Below are 8,654 nucleotides of genomic sequence, written 5' to 3'. Positions count from 1 at the left end.
GAATTAAAGGATTTGGTTATCTAAACTAACTACTAAACTAAGAATGCACAGAAAAAAAATTTGGGAAAATACTTTTTAGAAACTTCAATTGATTAAGACAATACCTAAGGAAAAATCCACCTAGACTTCACTTGTTATTTGACTCTAAATCAGACGATTTATTCATTTGACTTGATCCGTTGAAATCCCTAAGTTATATTATTATATCTCTCAACACTAATAACGTCTAACCCTAGGTTGATTAATTGAAATCTCTTTCTAATTAACACCAAGTGTTGCATTAACTGATCTATAGATCCCCTTATTAGGTTTCACCCTAATCTGGTAAAATCTTATCACCCTATCTCTAGTCTTGCACTCAACTGCGCTTAATTATGACAAATTTACTCTTAGATAGGGTCTATTCCTCCTCTGAATAAGAGTATTAACTTGAATCAATATCCTGGAATATGGTAAAATCTTATCACCCTATCTCTAGTCTTGCACTCAACTGCGCTTAATTATGACAAATTTACTCTTAGACAGGGTCTATTCCTCCTCTGAATAAGAGTATTAACTTGAAGCAATATCCTGGAATATTAAAACAAGAATTAAGAACACATAATTAAGAATAAGTCAAATATTTATCATACAATTTAGATAATAATAACAAGATCCGTCTTAGGTTTCATTCCCCTTAGGTATTTAGGGGGTTTAGTTCATAATTATAGAAGAAAACATCTCAAAAGCATAAAGATAACAAAACATAAGAAAACCCAAAACTCCTGAATAGACTTGAAGGGAGATCTTCAGTCTTGATGATGAATCCCAATTCTGATATGGATCAATCGGCTTTCCCTGAGTAATTCCCTGCTTCCTACTCTGTGTCCCCTTCCTAAGTGCCTTATTTTGTGTTTAAATAGGCTTTAGAATGCCTAAGAACCCTCAAAATTGGCCTTTTCCAAATAGGGTTATACTTGGGCTCGGCAGGGACACGCTTGTGTGCGATTACTCCAGCCCATGGTCAAGGTTGTTGAATAAGCACGGGTGTGTAGTCTACCCGTGTAAGTCATGTTTCAATCCTGCCAAAGGGACACGGTTGTGGGACACGCCCGTGTGAGGAAGTCTAGACTGTGTTAATTTCCCATGTGACTCCATTTTCTCCATTTTCGGCCTTTTTCTCGCTCTTTTTACTCTCCTATACTCATCTAAGTATAAAACATGAAATTAAAGAATTAGGAGCATCGAATTCACCAAATCTAAGGAAAAACCATCCATAAATGTGCTAAGCATGGGATAAAAACATGTATAAATTATGGTTTATCAAATACCCCCACACTTAAGTGTTTGCTTGTCCTCAAGCAAAATCCTTAACTTACAATCAAATAAATTCTTCTCAATTTATAATTCCTATCAATAATATCTCAAAATAATCCACAAGTATTCATACATTGAAAATTCAACTAAAAGTACATCAAAGTTTCAAACATTCCAAGTTGAGTATTTTATCACGAAAACAAGGTGTCTCCCCTTATCTAAGTGATTACCTTTGATCAAAATATCACAGAGTTTAACATCCTCACTAAAGATTCACTCAAGTCACTCAAGGTGTCTAAGGACATCAATTAAAGCACTCATTAGTCAATATGAAAAGTTATTACCATAGGCTTGCTTGAAAATCAAATCTCCACCATTACATATTGAGCTGATACATCAATCAAAAAGGTCCTTAAAGGGTTGTAACGTGGCTTTGGTTAGGGGGTGTGGTCACAAGCTGAAGGAAAAGGTTAAAATCGAGATTGAATTGAAAAATTGCCTAGCTAGAAAAATAACTAGTCATCAGTTGAATACAAGTGAGCTTCTTATCAAAATATGGAATTAACACTCAAGCTCAAAAATGACGAATTACTATTAATATCTATTGAAATATATTTTTTTTAAGAACAAGTCAAATACATAGAAGAACAAAACATAGCTAAGCAATTAGTTCAAATCAAATCTCGACAAAAATAGGAATTAAATTTGGGGATTTCAACAATAATGGGTTATGGGTTAATATTAAGGGTAAATCAATTAATGGTTTGTTAGGCTCAAAAGGGTTCACTAAGGGTTAATTATGAAGGTAGACTTTTTTGGAGTGAGTGGGTTAAACCTAAGTGCCTTTATCAACTTAGCATATCAAATCAAATGGTGTGGTCTTGACATGCATAATCAAGCAAGTTCTAGAATAACAAATCAATACTGACGCACTCATAATAAAAGTGAGCATTAAAGAAATAAAATATGCTCTAAAGGCTTAAGATCTCCCAAAAATTATGGCTTTTTAAACAATCAATGCATAAATGGCTATGTTTTATTTTAAGACATATCAATAAAAATCATAAATTAAATAAAATTCATTCTAATAGTGATATGAGTGATTCACGTGAGAATAAGACAAAATTTAGGGATTTCTAATGATGATATGAAAGATCCCCCACATTTAAGATGTACATTGCCCTCAATGTATAAAGATAAATATATTGAAAAATATAGATAAATAATCATAAGATAAGGAGAGAAGTGAAACTTCCTGAATGATGAATGAAATCCTTAAATTGGAGTTATGGAGAATAATCGGCCAAGGCAATGATGAGAGTGGAGGAGGATACTCCGGTGGTGGTAGAGGTTCAGTAGTCCATAAGTTCTGTGCCAAAAGAATATTATATCTGGTGGTAGCTATGGTCATGGTCGAGCAGGACATGGCAGTCGTGGAGAACCTTTTCTAGTGGAGTTTTTAGTTCTTATGCAATGATGAGCTTTGGAGCTCTTTATAACTATGATAGAATCAGGAACTTTTTAGGAAATATAAGGAAGCATAATTACTCGTAATGAAATAGCCGAAACTTTAAATTATTCAATAAAAATTATAAAAAATCAAAATTAAAATAATAATAAAGGAAAATGAAATAAAAAGTACTTAAATAAGATAAATAAAGATAAAAGTGAAAATAAAAATAATAAATAAAAAGTTTTTAAACATCGTCATCACTAGATGGTTTGCGAGGTGGTGGTGGCGATGAGCATCAATGTGATCAAAGTGCTGAAAACATTACTGCTCAAATTGTGTAAGGTGCTCAGAGATGTCAGAGTATGAAGTCGCCGCATGAACTGGACAATGGATGGGTGGTGGTTGAGACAGCGAGTCCTCATGACGTGGAGGGACATTAGCAGTAATATCCTCTGGGTCCTCCTCTTCGGTGGACTGGATGAGGCAATACTGAGGAGGGTAGGTGCCACATTGTTTCTTGATCATCCTCATGTTTAGCATGCTTGAGATGCCCTGTGGGGACATCTGGCCGATGAGAACGAGGGAGGATGATTGTGCCGCTGTGTTGAGGAGCCCGAAGTGTCGTGCCAATTGAGTCACATAGGGCCCGATAGAGATGACTCCCTTCCTTTTTTGCTCCGTCTGATGGCAGATGGTGAGGGCGATGAAATAGGCGAGGTCGAGGATGCGCCCGTTCACCATGCTCCATAAAAAGTAGGTGTCGTGGGTGATGACGACGCCGGTTCTCTTTCGTCTTCTCGTCAGAGTGTGAGCCAAGAGGGCATGTAGGTACCTCAAGGATGGAGGGAGAGCCGATGCCTTGGAGCGCTAGGATTGTAGGTGGCCGTGGCAGGGACTAGGTCCCTCCAGCACTTTGAAGGAGAGTAGTGGATGTGGCGGTGGAGGGTGTCGAGTTTATTGTCGTCGATAAACTCCTCCGTGTACAGCCCTAGTGCAATTCTGAACTCGGTATGCTCAACTGGCGCACTAGACCACCAAGGCAGAACTGGACCGTTCCAAGATTGTCAAAGTTGGTCATAATGGTCTGAAGATGGAACGTCGAGCAGAGTTCCAATGTGAACTTGAGATACGTTGGCTTGACGATCTCAAAGAAGAGCCCCCACAGGTTAGCCGTTAGGAGAGCTCGGACCGCATTAGCCAACTGAATCTGTTCAAGTGCGGCCCAGTTAATGCAGCGGCCCACACCTAGGGGTCGGGCCAGTAATGTCTGAAATAGCTCCTCTTAGGGTCCCAAGTAGAACTCGAGGAAAGGGTGACGAATCTCAGCGATAGGACTCGAGGATGACGCTGTTCCTTTCCTCTTCTTCGAGGTGGGGATAGTGGTCTTCTTACCACGTAAGGATGACATTGTATATCTGCATTGAAAAGTCAAAGTTCAACCAATATGTCCCAAGAATAGCATGGAAAAACAAAACTAAATAGGAATATTTCATGAGACTTCCGTATTAGATGAAGAGAACAAATCTAAAACAACTAAAGCAAATATAACAAGTTATTAAAATGGGACTATGAGAATAATAAGACGGGCATATCTAATGTATAAATGCATGTGGGTAAGCATAAAACCCATGGAAACAAGAAAGATAGATGAATGTAATATGAAAAATGGCAAAATTCTTTAATAATAAGCATGAGTATTTCTATTATTCGACTATGAATGTTCACTTAAAATAGTTAAATGGATTAGAGAAAACATGAAATAGAAAAAATATTTAAAGAAAATAGAGAGAAAAGAGTAAATAAACGCAAAAGGGAGAAGCTTGGGTCGTCAGAACAGTGTTGTAAGTGGCGTACGGGCGTGGCAGGTAGGCCGTGTGGTGTTGCAGCGGCTAGGGTTAGGGATTTTTGGGGAGGGAGATGATGAATAGTGAGGGGTTTATATAGATTTTGGGGCACATAGCCGTGGGCACGCCCGTGTGCCCTAATTTTTGCTCGTGTTTTCTCGATTTTTAAATTTAGGCACGTCTGACATTCACCCCACGCCCGTGTTCCTTGGGCGTGTGGGTGCACACGGTCATGTCGTATGGCCGTGTCTTGCTTCTTTTGCTTCTCTCACGCCTGTGTATGGTAGCCCACACCTGTGTTAGTTTGACAGTGTCGACCACGGGGGCTGCGCACGGGCGTGTCGAAAGCCTATGCTAATTTGATAGATCCACCCATGGTTTTAAAACACGGGTGTGTCGCATGCTCGTGTTGGTTTGGCAGTTTCGCCCACAGCCTTATCACATGGCCGTGGCGACTTATCGCATCCCGTGTTGGGCAAAATTTTTACCCTGTTTTCACACGGTCGTATCGCACGACTGTGTCTCCTCTTGTGGTGTGTGCACGGCCTAAGGCACGCCCGTGTGCCTGGCTGTGTGGATGGGAACACCCTATGTTTCAAGACTCAGTTAGTAAGTTAAATGTGAAAAAATAGAATTTAAATAAATCATGACTATTAGTGCTCGGGTTGCCTCCCGAGAAGTGCTTATTTATAGTCTAAGCTTGACTTACCTCTCTAGTGTGTGATCATGGTGGCTCGAGGAGTTTACACTCCTCATCCCTACTATCAGCTTTATCAATATAAGGTTTAAGACAAGTAATTTTTTGCCTTAAAAGTTTCAAATTTGGGGTGAATTACCTTCACTGTACCATATGGGAAAATAATGAGTATCGTGAGAGGAATTTCTTCATTAGGTTCAGAAGTGGTAATGCGAGGATATGCTGCATCTAGTAGCACTTTGTCTCCAACCTTAAGTTGATTTGGTGATGTATTGAGCTCGTCCTAGCTTGGTTTTGATTTATCGGGTGTTCTCAGTTTCTATGTCCACCATTCATCTAGTTCTTCAATTTGTAGCCTTCGTTCTTCATAGATAGGTCCTTTGTTATTGCTTGCACATGGCTCGTGTAGGTTCTTCGAACTTATTTCCTGCAAAGTAGGTTGCACCACATGGTCAGTTTTAGTAGAATGATTTATACAACCACCTTTAATTTTCAATGTGTTACTCGAATTACGAGCTTGAAGGGTGATTGTTTCGTCTCCCACATGAAGTGTAAGTTCACTTGTGCCAACGTAAATTATTGTTCTAGTGGTCGCTAAAAAGGGCCTCCCTAAAATTAAAGGAATATTACTATCCTCTTATATGTCTAGAACAACAAAATCAACTAGAAATATAAATTTGTCAATTTTAATGAGTATATCTTCAATAATCCCCCTAGGAAATCTGATTGTTTTATCGGCTAATTGAATACTCATCCTAGTTTGTTTGGGTTTCCCAAGACCTAGTTATTTAAACATTTTGTAAGGCGTGACATTGATACTAGCCCCTAAATCAGCCAAAGCATTATTTACATCTAGGCTACCAATTAAACAGGGAATCGTAAAACTCCCTGGATCTATTAATTTGTTGGCCAGCTTATTCTGTAGTATGGCTGAGCAAACCGCATTTAGTTCCACATGCGATGCCTCATCCAACTTCCACTTATTTGTTAAAAGCTCCTTTAAGAATTTGATTGCGTTTGGCGTCTGCGAAAGAGCTTTAATAAACGGTAAGTTAATATGTAACTTCTTTAATAATTTAAGGAATTTACAGAATTATTCTTCGGTGCGGTCTTTCCTTGTCGCGTTTAGGTATGGCACATGAGGTTTGTACTCTTTACTTACAAGTTTCTAGTCATTGTGGTCCACCTCACCCTTACCTTTACTTACTACAGTTTCTTACCTCTGTTCTGGTTCAGGTGCAACTAACCCTTCTTCATCTTGAATTGTAATTGCATTGGTTTACTCATTTGGGTTAGATTCAGTGTTATTCGGTAGGCTACCTTGTGGTCATTTAGATATCAATTTAGCGAGCTGACCTATTTGAGTTTCGAGCCCTTGGATCGACGTTTGTTGATTTTTAAGTGCTATCTCGGTATTTTGAAAATGAGTTTTTGACACCGAGATGAATTTTGTTAGCATCTTCTCAAGGTTCGGTTTTTTCTTTTGTTGGTAGGGTGGTTGTTGAAAGCCTGGAGGTGGTGGCAGTCGCTAAATTCCTTGGCCTCCCCATGAGAAATTTGGGTGGTTCCTCCAACCTGTATTGTAAGTATCACTATAAGGATTATTTTGAGATCGAGGATTATTACCCATGTAATTTAACTGCTCATTCTCCATGTTGCGGCCATAGGGTGGGTAATCTAGATTGCATGATCCACCTCCGTTTGCTTTGCACTGCATTACTGGGTGAACTTGTGAAGAACTAAGAAAACCGTCAATTTTCTTATTCAAGAGTTTTACCTGATTAGAGAGCATGGTGACCGAATCGACGTTATAAACGCCGACTGCTTTTGTTGTCTTTGTCCTCACGACTTGCCACTGATAATTATTCAGTGACATCTCTTCTATAAATTTATAAGCATCTTCAGGTGTCTTATTATTGATAGTTCTGCCAGTGGCTGCGTCGATCATCTGTCGAGTCGAAGGATCCAGACCATTATGAAACGTTTGAACCTGTAGCCAGAGTGGTAACCCATGGTGTGGGCATCTTCTCAAGAGGTTCTTGTATCTCTCCTATGCATCGTAGAGTGTTTTTAAATCCATTTGCGCAAAAGAAGAGATATAATTACGTAATTGTAACACCCCAAACCAGTCCAGACGTTATGGCCAAATCTGACGTGTCACATTGAAGTTTTTAAGAAAAACCCAAGCCTCTTTCAATGTCCTTCCTAGTGTTTTAAAAGATAGTCTTTGCTATATGATCAAAGTGAATGGAAGCTGTGCACCAGGTAGGTATCCGATACAGAAGAGGTTAGCCATGAAGGCTGCTTAAGTACCAAGCTCTTGAATGGATCCAATCTTAGACATGCCCACAACCATTGCCACACTTTGATAAACGAGTTGAAATTTATTTAAGTAGATATTTTTGATAAACCGATTGATTGTATCACTGTGTTATTTTGAAAATGAGTATCATTTTGAAAACACGCCCTAAGTCTAGCCCATTTTGAATGATTATCAGAAATATTTAGAGTTATTAAGAAGAATAAAATAATTGCAGAAAATAGTTAAAATGGTCTTATTACAACCCAAAAACAAATAATATTAGCAGTTAAAATAAACTAAAATAAAAATAACCGGTTCCTGATTTGCAAAGTTCAAAAGCGATCACCATGGCCACTCTGAATCCCCTCCGGCTCAAAGTCTCCACACCAAGGCTCACTTGTAAGGTTAAGGAAAAGGGGGTGAGTTTGGGAACTCAATGTGCAACAAGCCCCTTTCGGAGCCCATCCAATATCAGCATATTGGGCCGAAGCCTTATCATAAATCATATCACTAGGCCGAAGTCTTTACTGTAAGCGGTATGGCCTATAGGCCCATTTCAATATCACATGTAATATTAATGAATGTATACAAGCCCATTTGGGGAGACTTCGCAACCCACCATCCGCTAGTCTTCACCCGTACCAACCAAACTCTCCATGTGGGGAATAACTCAACCCACCCAACCAAACTTTCCACTGGCAGCATAGCTGCTTTATCATATAACTGGAGGCCTAGCCTCTTTTAATAACTGGGGCAAAGCCCTTTTTGATTAACTGGGGCAAAACCCTTTCCGGTAAACTGGGGCAAAGCCCTTTTTGCACTTCCTCCATTTATATCAAACCCAACCCATGCATATAATGAATATATCTTGTGCATCTCATAACATATCATGTACATATCATGTGCATATCATGTCATATCATTTATATCAAAATCTCATGCATCATATTCATAATTAAACCCTAGGGGTATAATGGTCATTTTTCCGTAGAGCCAAAACAATCATTTCTTATATTTTAAGGGTACTTTTGTAAATTTACCAAATATTATGGGTTTTCCACG

General features: G+C 38.8%; 1 non-coding gene across 1 annotated transcript; it reads left to right on the top strand.

Moving 5' to 3' along the window:
* Window positions 1-7,296: 7,296 nt before the first annotated feature.
* Window positions 7,297-7,404, top strand: LOC128285874 (small nucleolar RNA R71). The gene has a single exon (XR_008276421.1). It is a non-coding gene; the product is annotated as a small nucleolar RNA R71 (small nucleolar RNA).
* The last annotated feature ends 1,250 nt before the right edge of the window (window positions 7,405-8,654 follow it).

The sequence above is a fragment of the Gossypium arboreum genome, chromosome 12 (genome assembly GCF_025698485.1).
Source record: "Gossypium arboreum isolate Shixiya-1 chromosome 12, ASM2569848v2, whole genome shotgun sequence".
NCBI lineage: Eukaryota > Viridiplantae > Streptophyta > Magnoliopsida > Malvales > Malvaceae > Gossypium > Gossypium arboreum.
This window is presented reverse-complemented; position numbering and strand designations above follow the sequence as displayed.